The sequence below is a fragment of the Glycine max genome, chromosome 9 (assembly GCF_000004515.6).
Source record: "Glycine max cultivar Williams 82 chromosome 9, Glycine_max_v4.0, whole genome shotgun sequence".
NCBI classification, from domain to species: Eukaryota; Viridiplantae; Streptophyta; class Magnoliopsida; order Fabales; family Fabaceae; genus Glycine; species Glycine max.
In genome coordinates, this window is record NC_038245.2 from 7,839,369 (window position 1) to 7,852,410 (window position 13,042).

Consider the following 13,042-nt stretch of genomic DNA (forward strand, 5'->3'; position numbering starts at 1 on the left):
AGATGGATTATTTATATTTATATTTATTTAAATTTATATCTTTTTCTTGTTATTTTAAACGTTTGCCTATACATATTATTTATTTATTTTCTGACATGGTTACTAATTTAATTAAATTATTTCTGAAGAAGCTGAAAATCTATACTACATATATATCCCTAGGACAATATTGTGATGGTGTCATTATGAATTTCCCTGTACTCTATTGTACTATTATTTAAATTTAAATACTTTCCAATAATGATTAATTTATCAAACTATTCTGTTTTAAAGAATATATACCTGCAATTGTACGGTCTATAGCTTTAATTAGCTAATTTACTCCATTTTTTGCTAACTTTGAAGACTTATCTTTTTTTTCCTAAAACAAAAAGAGTCTTTTTTCTTCCATAAAATATGAAATTTAATAAGAAGCTCTAACTGTCCCTTAACGTCTTCTTTAAGAACAAAGTTTTAAACTAAATGAGTTTTACCAACACTGAAATTTGTTTTTGTTTTTTTTATCAAATAAATCTTTTATTTCATTTTTAAAAGATTAAATTGTTGTTATATTGTTCTCTGAAAAAAATCATTCTTAAAGTTCCTTGAAAAAAAAATATTTTATCACTAAATTAATATATGAAAAATTATTAAGTTTGTCTTTTGTGTTATTATTTTAATTCTAAATTTTATTACGAATAGCAAAATAAAATAGCATTTTAAATATTTGTGTAATTAATTAAATAATAAAATTTTTAAAATTTAATATAATAGTACGCTGGTTTTTTAAGAAATATTTTTTTACGAAAAAAAACTATTACTATTATATTTGATAGCCCAATAAAATTTTCATTTTAGCTGGAGAATTATTGCCTTTTTTTTTCCACCGAAACAAGGACTCGTTATTTTTTTTGCATGTCGTGTCAACATATTATTATTTGATGTAAGCTGTATTGAATTTCTTTTATTATGTTGAATTGACATATTAACTTCTTTAGAAACTATTTTCCTGACACCTTCTTTTATTAAATTTCAGGATTTTTACCTATTAAATATAAAAAATTATTAGATCTCATCAATTTTTCATTAAACTTTATGAGTTGTTAACAAGTCAACCATCCAAAACTTCTTATATAATGGAATTAAGTGAATATTTTATCGATGTGTTTTCGAGCTTAATATTCCATACCAATATTATACACGTTAAAAACGTAACCAAATAATTTATAAATTTTTAAGCTGATCCAAAATGAATTAAAAATCGCTTAAATAAAAAATTTAAAAAAATGTATACTTTTTATGGTTTTGGTTTAATTTTCAGATGTTTTTTAAAAACTGAATCAAACTTAAACTTAACCAAATCGCATATATCAATTATATTAATTTTATTTAATAGATGTTAGCATTATTGTGCTGTTAGTATTATTTTAAATTCATAATGATTATAATATATGATTTGGGTTGTGATAATTAATAATAAGTATTAAATAATTTTTATATTTCTTTTGTTTTATAATTAAGTTATATATTTTACTTTCATATGTTAATAAATATGTATTAATATAGTTTTAAATAGAGTTAAATATTAAGTGATACATAAATTATTATTATGTTACAGAAGTTGGTAATATCATTTTATAATAATACTAAATATAAGTGAAATTAATAATTTTTAACTAAAATATGTTAAATAAAATATTTTTACATGATAATTATGTAAATTTAGTTAATTTATTTTGAATTATGACAAAAGATTAAAAAAATTAAAATTAAACTAAATCAAACTACATCTATATTCTATGTTTGATTTGAACAATTTTGTATCTAAAAATCAAACCAAACTTCACCACAGCCAGTAATATCATAGTAAGTTAAATCAAAAGACTAGTTAGCCCGTGATGCAAAATGTATTTAGGAAATAGGAATAGCATCTTTATAGATTTGGACAGAGGGTGATAATATTGGTTTTCAAACCTGTGTTTTAAAATAAGCATTTAGGTTTAATTGCACTCTGTCATTTATTTTAAAGTTTTTTCAAATTTTGTCACCTAATTATGAATTGATGAATTTTATCACTTAATTTTTAAATTTCACACATTTTATCACTTAAGTTTATTTTTATATATTTTACCACCTAATTTTCAAAATTTGAGGCATTTTATATCCTAACTATTTTTTATGTACTTTTTAGATGGATACACAAAAATGACTATTATGCCCGATGGCCAAGTTCCTCTGCTCCTATAAAAATCGAAGACTAATGTTATTTATATTTGTGTCTTAGATAGGGCAGAATTTATCTAATGCTCTGTCTAGATCATCAAATTTAGTGATTGGGGTAGTTAACACGTATTTTTCCATATCTTTTTAAATATTGTATCTATTCTGTAATAAAAAATTATTATATATGTATTCAAGTAAATCATGCTTCTTTATGTAACTATCTACGGTACTGTTTTGCTTTATGACAATGCATATGAAAATCTCTGGGTTTTTTTACTCCACTTTCAAATTCTATATTTTATAAGTTAAGAAACAAAATGCAAAAAAAACTTAATTACCTTTGTTTTTGAAGTAACAAAGAAGAATATATATCATTATGGATTGTGTCTAATGTAATGGGATGTTACATTTAATGGTATCAAAGCATTTCTTTATTGTTAAAGCATAGGTTTGATCTTTTCTATTTTGTGTGTCCTTGTGTTCATCGTTAATGAACAAGAATAGAAGTTGTTTGTTCTTATATCCTCCATTGAGAAGCAGAAATATAAGATACATATGGATGCCCTAGGCAACTTTCGCAACAACTTTAAGACAACTCACAACAACAATGAAGAATGGTTTGCGCAATCAATAAAAGACTCTTCTTAGAGTAGATCTAGTGTTAGTCACCTATCTTAGTGTAGTGATTTAGTGCATGTTGTTTAGGTAGGTTTTAGCTAAGAAAAAACTTGGTACTTAAGTGGTTCAGGGTGACCTACCTCTCTTTGTGATTCTATCTATTAGATTGATTCACAGACTAATTACACTCATTTGACATGAGGTTATATTCAAAGCAACAAAACTAACACATCTATTTTATGTTTCAAGCAATGGCCGAGAAAGCATCACGTCCAAACAACACTCAACAAATCTTAGAAATGATGGTTGCAATATTAAAGGCATGTAAATTACCAACTATAACATGTTTTTGACCGAAATATCAAATTAAAATTTATTAAACAAAATTAAATTTCTTTTTGGTGGAATTATATAAAACCACCAACATTGAGAAAACTTCTCCATCTTCCATGGTGGCGAGCTAATGGATTGTTGGAGGAAGTAGTCGGGGCTACAACACCAAGATCTACACTAAGACCATCTCCAAGGTTGATTTTCCAATTGTCTGTTTAGGGTTTTCACTGATTTGTACGTTGTCCAAGTCAACTCTATCATCATCACCAAGCCTTACTCTGGGCAAAAAAAAAATAGCACATTATAATTTTCAAGGATGAAAAAATAGAAGAAACTTTTTACAGAGACTAAATCTAAACTTTAATAATTTCACAAGAAAAAAAAAATATATTAACCGATAATGTTTAGAGATTAAATAGTGAGACCTAGGGGAGTTCTAGCGTGCCATACCAACATGGGTTTGGCACCGTGCCATACCAACATGAGTTTGGCTTCATGCCAAAGTAATTAAAGCCATTGAATTTTTGTAGGTCGACGAGATCAAAATAGGGAGACTAATTCTAAAGTTTGTGTAATTAGTTATTTATATTTGAAAAAAAATAGATCTTTGGGTTTGCTTTTCAAATATGCTTTCTAGGCTTAGACATATGTCAGAAGCGTGTCTCATTCCCTTTGGTCCTTGAATAGTGTTTTCCCCCTTGACTCACAAGCCATTTTCACCCAAAAAACACCATTATTTTTCTCCTTCTCCAATCTCCAAACGAAACTCTCTCGTGGAAAGGTTTGTGTCCACCGTCATCGTAACCTTGATTGTCATTGTTTAACAAGTGGTTTTTGTAATTAGTGCGTTTTAGATGTTGTGAGTCGTGGTCATTGGACATTTAGTTGGTGTAAGTCGTGGTCATTGAGTGTTTAGATGATGTGAGTTGTGTTGCAGAATGCATAAGATAAATAGTTGTGCTTATTTGGCACCTGCAATTAGTATGGTGAGTAGTCGTTAATTTCATTGTTTTTGTGATTTTATTAATTTTTTTAATATAGCAACATGGACTTTGAAGAAATATAGAAAAAAGTTTAATGTAGTGAAGAGATTTTGATAGAAATGGTTTTTGTTCTTATAAATAATGGAGATAATGGTTGTGATTTTTAATGCATAATTTTAGACCTCCTTGAGATAACATTTTATTTTTGTGTAAGCACAAAATATTTTACTTAGTTTTTGGTTATGGTTGTTGACAAGATTTGGTGAAAATATCTTTTGAAGTGGACAATGAGGTCAATGCTTGTTATGATGGTATGCAATGGAGGATAAAAAGATGAAGAGGAAGGCGAAGATGTAGTGCAAGGTGAAGAGGAAGACAAAGAGGAATGGTGTTGAACTAAGGATTGCATAATTGTCAATGGACTAGATGGCATTTACTCAATTAAATTTGATGATCTGACATTTGAATATAGGTGTAGTTTGATTTTGCTGACCTCCAAACCACATATGACTTCTATTGTTGGTAAGGAATATTGTATAGGTTTTATGTACAAAAATTCAATAAAGTCAGGAATAAGAATGGGGAGGTAGTACAACAAACATTTGTTTGTTTTTTTGCTAGGTATCGAGTAAAAAGGGGTTTCACTTTGGTGACGAGAAAGTGTAAGTCTAAAAATCATACAAGGTGTGGGTGCACGACAATGTTTCGTGTGCATGTTCATATTGTTGCAGGTTGTTGGTACATTATAGACAATATTTGATTTTGATTATAATCATGTGATGTTAGAGCAAAAGTTATGTGCATTGCTACCTGAACATAGAAAATTGGATGTGTCTTACACGATTGATGATGAAAACAAGCTCCAACATCTATTTTGGTGTGACTTCGAGAGCCAAATGAATTATCAGGTATTTGATGATATCCTAGCATTTGATGTACATATAAGAAGAACAACTATCCCTGTCCACTTGTGGTGTTATCCGGAGTTAATCATCATAATCAGATAATAGTGTTTACAACAACTTTAGTAACATGAATCTAAAGAAACATATATGTAGTTGTTGGAGCAATTGTTGGATGCAATAAATGGGCGAGATCCGGTTTCAGTTATCACATATGGTGATCTTGCAATGAAGAACACAATCAAACGTGTGTTATCAAATGTGCATCACTAATTGTGTGCATGACATTTATTGCGTAATGCATCGACTAATTTGAAGAACAATGATATTTTGTCATATTTGAAAAGATTTGTGTTTGGTGACCTTGAAGTTAGCGATTTTGAGTAGAAATGGAATTAAATGGTTACAAAATTTGGGTTAGAGAAAAATAATTTGGTGAGAGAATTTTATGACAAAAGAAATATGTGATCTGCCACTCATGACATTCATGAAAATTTCTTTGTGGGTAATAGGACTACATGACGTTGTGAAGCATTCCATTCTCACCTTAGGAAATATGTGGATTCTAGGATTAGTTTGACTGATTTTGTGCAACAATTTCAAAGGTGTTTAAGTTATTTTCGTTTTTGTGAGATTGAAGCTGACTATGGGTCTAAAGTTGGCAATTCTCAATTAGAAACTGACTTTGTTGGCATTGAGCTATCTACTGCTAAGGTCATGACTAAGGAGATGTTCATGGAATTTCAATTTAGTCTTAAAAAACATCAATGTTAAGGATTGAAGAATGTCGAGAAACAGGTATGTGTTATGTTTACACAGTTGTGAGGTATCATTCTTCTGCTATAGGACATGTATTGTATTCTCCTTCATGTGTTAAATTTAGATATTATTGTCAACGGATAGAATCAATTGGTCTAGCATGTTCCCACATCTTAGTGGTACTTATCTTGTTAGATTTCAATGAGTTACCAAGTTGTTTAATTCTTGATAGGTGGACAAAGAATGTTAAGGAGGTAATTCGTGGAAAATATTTGGAAAGTTCAACTTATTGGGACTTTCATTTGCTCACTAAATATGCAAGACTAGTTGAAGTTTCTGGACAAGTTGTCACTATGCTTATTGTGACAATGACGAGTACATTATTCTGTTACAATTATTCACTTGGGAGCTTAGTCGGTTGAAGTTGAAGAATAAATCTGCAGATGTAAGAGGAATCAAGCATACGGTAATTGTGGTCAAATAGGACACAACATGCATTTGTGTGTTGAAGCACCTTGAGGAAATATACCTGGTTTTAGTTATTGCACTTTAGTTCAATAGGAGAATTTGGTAAGTGTGATATTTTTTTTATTTTTATGATCAACTATTGTTTTTCGTTTATTGAAGCACCCTATAGAGATATACTTTTTATAGTTTCCATGATTATTGGTTTTATGATCATCTTTTATTTTTTTTCGGTGTTTTTATAGTGCTTATATGGTAAAGAGAAGATGCACAACACTTCATGTTGTTTTGAATTTTAAAATTTTTATGCCTGTTATTAGTAAGGTAAATTATTGTCCTTTAAGTCAATCTTGATTAATGTATTGTTTGAAGGATTTTAATTGTCCAAAGTGTACATTATTAATGAATGCACAATCATTTTGAACTTTAATAGCTTCTAAAGTCTTTAGATGATAGTATCACATGATGAATATTAGTGTTCCAATTGATAAAAGTTTTTGTGTTCCAATTGATAAAATTTTTCGTGTTGCAAGTATTCCAATTAGTAGGGAGCATTTATTCAACATGTGTTGTTATGTACTAATGTACCTTTAACAAGGCATTATTTCCATTTGAATATATTTGTTATGAAGAAAGTAGAAATAAGGGAGACTAGAATGACAATTGTCTTTCTTTATTCATTTTTGTTATGCTCTATGGTTGCTTCACCCTAAAAAAATTAGACCTCAACTGAGTCTTCTTGTAGTGGGATAATAAGACTTAGTTTAACGTGTTATCTCAATGAACCAAAAGGTGATCTCTTAAATAACACTAGTTAGCAGTAATATCGGCCATCATAAGCCACCACATTTGTAAGCACTAATACAACAATAAAATTATATGCCCTAAATTGTGACGTTTTTGGACTAGGAGTAATTAAACATGATGTCTGACTCACAAAATTGTCTAATGTAAATTAGCCTTTGCATGCAAGGGTTATTGGGCAACAAGTTAATTTTTTACCCATCACAACAAATAATAAATGCAAGTGTAAGATAAATTAATTGTAGACAAATGAGATTGCATTACATAATTAATTAAGTTATGATGTAGCAAATATGACTAGAAGGGTTTTAAGACTGATTACATCACAAAGCTAATTTTGAATATTTCCAAAAAACAATGGCATTAATTGATCCCAATTTTGCTTGATTGGGATTTTCTAAAAAGTAATAAAGAACCCGGAAAAAAAAAACTCTCAATCAACCGTTGATTATGACCAAGGTCATTCTTAAGGGACAATGTACTTGTCCATAAAGTTGGCTTGTGCATGTGTCAATAATGTTGGTTTGTGTTTATTGTGATTTCCTCCATCTTTTAAGCTCCTTTTCCATAAAGTTAAAAGAAGTACACATTGTATGTGACAAATCAACCTTTTATTTAATGAACTTTTATTGCTTTGAAATTTAAAAGTTAATATCCTATAAAAACAAACTATTATTATGTACAATGGAATTAAAAATTTAACTACAATCAAATTATATGACCCATAAGACAACCAAAATACACCCATTTGCTGTCACTAATTTTGCACCATTTGGATACAAGGCACCCTAGATACAAACCTTATCTTAAAGACAAATTAATCTCATTGGATTTGAACCAATTGATCCAAATAAAAGTCACTCTCATTCATGATTGACTCAATGACTCCACACTGGAGATGTACACTCTACGCACTTCAATCAATCATAGGACAACTCCAGTATAGTTCCCTTGATTCATGCTGAATCACATAAAAAAAATCACCAACCCATGTGTTCCATAGAAGAGATACACGATCACTTAGTAATTAGGCCTCTGTGTATTAAAAAATTACCTACCTACGAAAATTTGGGTGGGCTTAAAATAGCTATATACAAAAATTTAATATGTTTGTATTCAGGTTGAAAATTAAATGACTAAAATTACTACTTTTAATATAAAAAAAATCAATGTTCTGTCAGATTAACTTATCATTTGTCATTCACGTCGCTATTTAATTGATCAATTTTGTAAATGTATAGTGTCACATACAATGAATTGAAAATTTTCAAATTACTTTGAGCTTTTGTCTTGTTTTTTTTCTGCCTCCCTTTATGGTAAGGACACTATTGTAAATACCAATGTTCCACTACAATGTTTACTTGCAATCTCCATCTACAATTCCATAAACCTCTTAATACCATATTTGTGTAGTCATGGACACAAAACCATGGGAAGGTCTGGATATTGATAACCCTAACCTCCCATTGTTTGTGAAAGGGAGTATCTCCAATGCACCATCCATCATTTCAATACTTGCGGGTGTGATTCCAGAAATAATGAACAATTGTGTAGTAGAAGAATCACTATCAACTCAAGAATTCATAAATCGTGTCAAACATGAGTATGAATGGGATTTTCTTGTCAAACCTTGGATTAGAGTTGTTCAATTTTTTAAATCAACCGGTATTGTATTAACAAATTTTAAAGTTAATTATTTTGGTATAATACATTAAATGATTACTTAATGTTTATGCAAACAAGCTTAGTTAAGGAGAACGAACCATATGGGACTACAATAAGATCCATTCATCCAACCATGGATAGGATACCAATATTGATTGGATACATCATAACAGTCAAACCTAATGGTCATTGAGACTTATTTGTCACTTTGAAGGTCATAATAATTGAAAATTTATGAAATTAATTTATTTTAATAGGTATGTAAATTATATTTGCTCATATTTTATATGTTGTTGCAAGATCTTACAGACAAGATTATGCGCATCATGCATCATAAAGTGATTGAGTATGTTGATCATGGGAAAGACATTAGTGTTGGTTCCGTGTTAGCTTTGCGTAAGGTATCTATTATCATTTTGTTGGCAAGTATTCTATATGCTATACTTTATAAACACTCAAATAATATGTTATCTCACTCATCTACCATGCATACTTGTAAATGCAAGTTTATGTCTTTTGTCCCTTCTCTTCTCCTTCTAATTGTTATTTAAACATTACATTTCACAATGTTTTTAAGGTATACATAATTCCTAAAATAATTGTCCCATTAAGGCGTATATTTTGTCAAATACTACCTTTTTTACATGATACACAAGTCTTTTCCGCTAAAGATTGAGGTCTTTGTCACAACGACTACATGTAGCACGACAAATAAAGCCTTTCTAATGTATTATTGTGCTTACAACTAATAATGTTCATCCATCCAACTACTTATTGACTTAAATTTTATTTTGCAATGTCTTCCTTATATGTGCATTATTATGTTTGTTAACTTATCATACAACATGTTTGGAAATTTGTTGCTTTTTTTATTTAAGTACTATTGCCTCTAATAAGCACGCTTCATCTTGGTTTATTTTTTAGTTAGTCTGGTGTAAATGATGTGATATTTGTTTTATTTTATTATTTTTTGTGGTTCTATTATTAATTTTATTTCACATCCCTTGAAAAACCAAATAAACAAATTACACAAACGAAAAATATGTATCACAATGTGGTTCAACAAATTTTAATAAACATAAAATGCTCTTCACGGGTAACATTGGATTAAATTATTGTATGCTCAAACATGTGCTCTTCAAGGGTTACATGATATGTGATTAAAAAAATTACTTTTACACTACCAACCAAATTATTTGACTTCCATTTTATATAAGGACTTATTATTCTACACACAGTATCGTTCTTGCACTGCTCGTTGGTGCCCAAAATGTGCGACATGTTCATAAAGCTCATTGGCTTAATATCAACTTCCACTACCTCCCCTTAGTTTTCATAACAAGCATGATTGAGCCATACATGAGGTTCACTACAGTATTCCACATTGCTAAAGTACTATTCCAAACCTAATATTTACATACATTCCATTGGTCATAACGATATGAAATTTTAACAACATATTTCATATAGCTCATTTGATTTTTATTACTAACAATGATTGTATATTATATGTTTTGTTAAAAAAATATCACGTCCAGAATTACATGACAATTCCTCATTGATTTTATCAACAATGGGGATACGAGATTAGGGAACAAATATTCCTAAGGAAGGAACAAAGCGATGCATTCACATGTAATATGGAACCTTGGGGTCAATGAGGACGCATAACTGATGGGGTGGAAGACATTACAATGTTTCACAACATTGAGGAAACTATGTTGATACAGTTTGCATACCTCTGAAATTGGTCCTTCAACATTACCATTTTCACTAAATTTGAAGACACTAATGATTCTGAAGAGGTGGATGATGAGGAACTACTTTGGCAAACTACCATAACTCAATCAATGGATAAATGAGACATAGCAATGGTATGGCACAAAGTCAAACTCATTCACTTTACTAGGTTTCCTTTTTCATTTTGGTGTTATGAATATTTTAACACCTATAATGAACCATGAATACAAGTTCCAGAATAGGTTGTTCATTATATATCCAGTCAAATGCTAAAAGAAATATTTGTAATAGTGCCAAATGAAAGTACAAAAATTTAGCCCCTAATATGGAACCTGAATATTAATGTCTAGTGCCAACTAGGGCTGGCTTGGCTAGATTTCATGTTAACTTTTGCAATCATTGCCAAGGACAGGGTCAACTTCTTCAAGATTGCTAGTACCAACACTAAAAGATTTGGCATGAACGAGGATGCTTATGGACACCATTAATGTAGACTTTCATTTTAAATGTTTGCAATTTAGTTTCTAAGTTTTTTTTCATTCTCTTCAAATATGTATAAAAATTTATTTATTTTGATCTACCATTTTGCACTTATATTTTAACATCGCCCCAAAAGCACATTATGTCACTCCAGTAAGTCCATTAAGGATAATATCATACCAACCTAAATGAAACATAAAGTCCATTCAACTAATTTGAGGTTTATGACAACTACAAAATTAAAATTTTCAAAATACTTTATTTTTAAAGTTAAAAAATTTCATTATTTGATAAATCAAATTCACTAACTATCATTATATCCAACACTACAGGATAAATACAATATCCAATGCACCTACAGCCTTAATAATTATTCATAAAAGTAAGTTACAAAAATTTAATTTAATAAAAGCTCTAGCAAATCACCTCATACAAAAAATAAACCATCAAATTTGAAATTAGTATACACCAATAAATTAATATATTAATGTTATTTACCCCTTTTTTCAAAAGAAACATTTTCCCTATATTAATTCAAATTCCCCGGAAAGGGAATTTTTTTAAGCCTTTTTTTTTTGGAGAAAAGGGGTCTCCGGGTTTTTAAGGTTTCAAAGAGGGAAAGGGGGGGGGGGGGGGGGTGGGGAAGAATGGTATTTTTTGGGTGAAAATGGCTTGTGAGGCGAGGAGGAGTCTTCGAGAGGGAAAAAACGCTTTGTAAAGACTAGAGGAAATTAGACATGCTTCTAACACACGTCTAAGCCTAGAAATCGTATCTGAAAAGCAGGCCCAAAGATCTATTTTTTTAATATATAAATATCTGGTGACATAAACTTTGAAATTAGTCTCCTTGTTTTGATCTTAACAACCTACAAAAATTCAATAGCTCTAATTACTTTAGCACAGTGTCAAACCCACATTGGTATGACACGTTAGAACTCATCATGAGACCTATTTGTAGGTATTACATGGTCACTAGAGGGACGATGTTTTGCAGGTCTCCCCTTATGTTCTTGTCACACCTTTAGTGATCAAGAACCCTAATTTTAAGTAAGCACAAAAGGCATATGCCAAGACAAAGAATCCAACTATGTAATTATTATGTAGTCATTATATTGGATGCAATAAACTATTTTATAAAAGAAGGATTGATACAATGATAAATAAGTTGTATGTACTTTAGAAAAAGATATCAAATTTTAAATTTTAAGAAATATAAATTGGTTGAAGAGCTTCTTAATTAAATCAATGTCAGAAGAGTAATAAAGCTTAACTATATAATTGGTCTCTTATTTATATTTTAAGATTTAATTTTGTCCCTTAATTATTAAAATGTTCAATTTAGTCTTTCAATTTTTAAAAATGCAACAATCATGTCATTTGTGTTAATTTGTGACGTTGACAAATGTTGACCCATCTCCTTCTTCCTTTCCTTTCACTGAGCCAACCTCCATGAACTCAGTCCAAACAAGCACCACGACCACAAGCCACCATCATATAATGCATATCGTTGTGCCACAAACCGCCATTGCCGCCCGAATCCAACCGTGCAGCTAACCTCCACCAAGAACACAAACATTGTTGCGCCACTAACCTCTTCCATGAACCCATATATAATAGCGCACAAACACTGTTGTGCCACCAACCACCAAAGACCCAACTCTCGATTTTGGTCTATTAAGAATGCCTTTCACTAAATTAGTTGAGGGCTATTGTAGATCTTTAATTTCGACCAAAACCCATCCTAAATGCCCTATTGTTCATTTACAAATTTGAATGAATTTGCAAAAGCATTGGTTCTAGTGTGTTCTTCGCCAGAATTGTTTGCTAATGCAAATAAAGAAGTTTTTTTACATCGATTTCTATAATATCTGTCATACCCCATTTTTGACCCATTTTTTTTATTCTTTTTTCTCGTCTTTTAAGCCAGAAGTTTCCGTCGTTTCAGACGAAATTTCGGCAGGGAGGTATTTTAAAATACCTCATTTTTGTTCCGAAGACGACCGTTTTTTTTTTTTTTTTTTTTATTCTTATTTATTATTTCCTTCCTTTTATTAAGTGTTTTTATTATTTTCGTTTTTATTAATATCATTA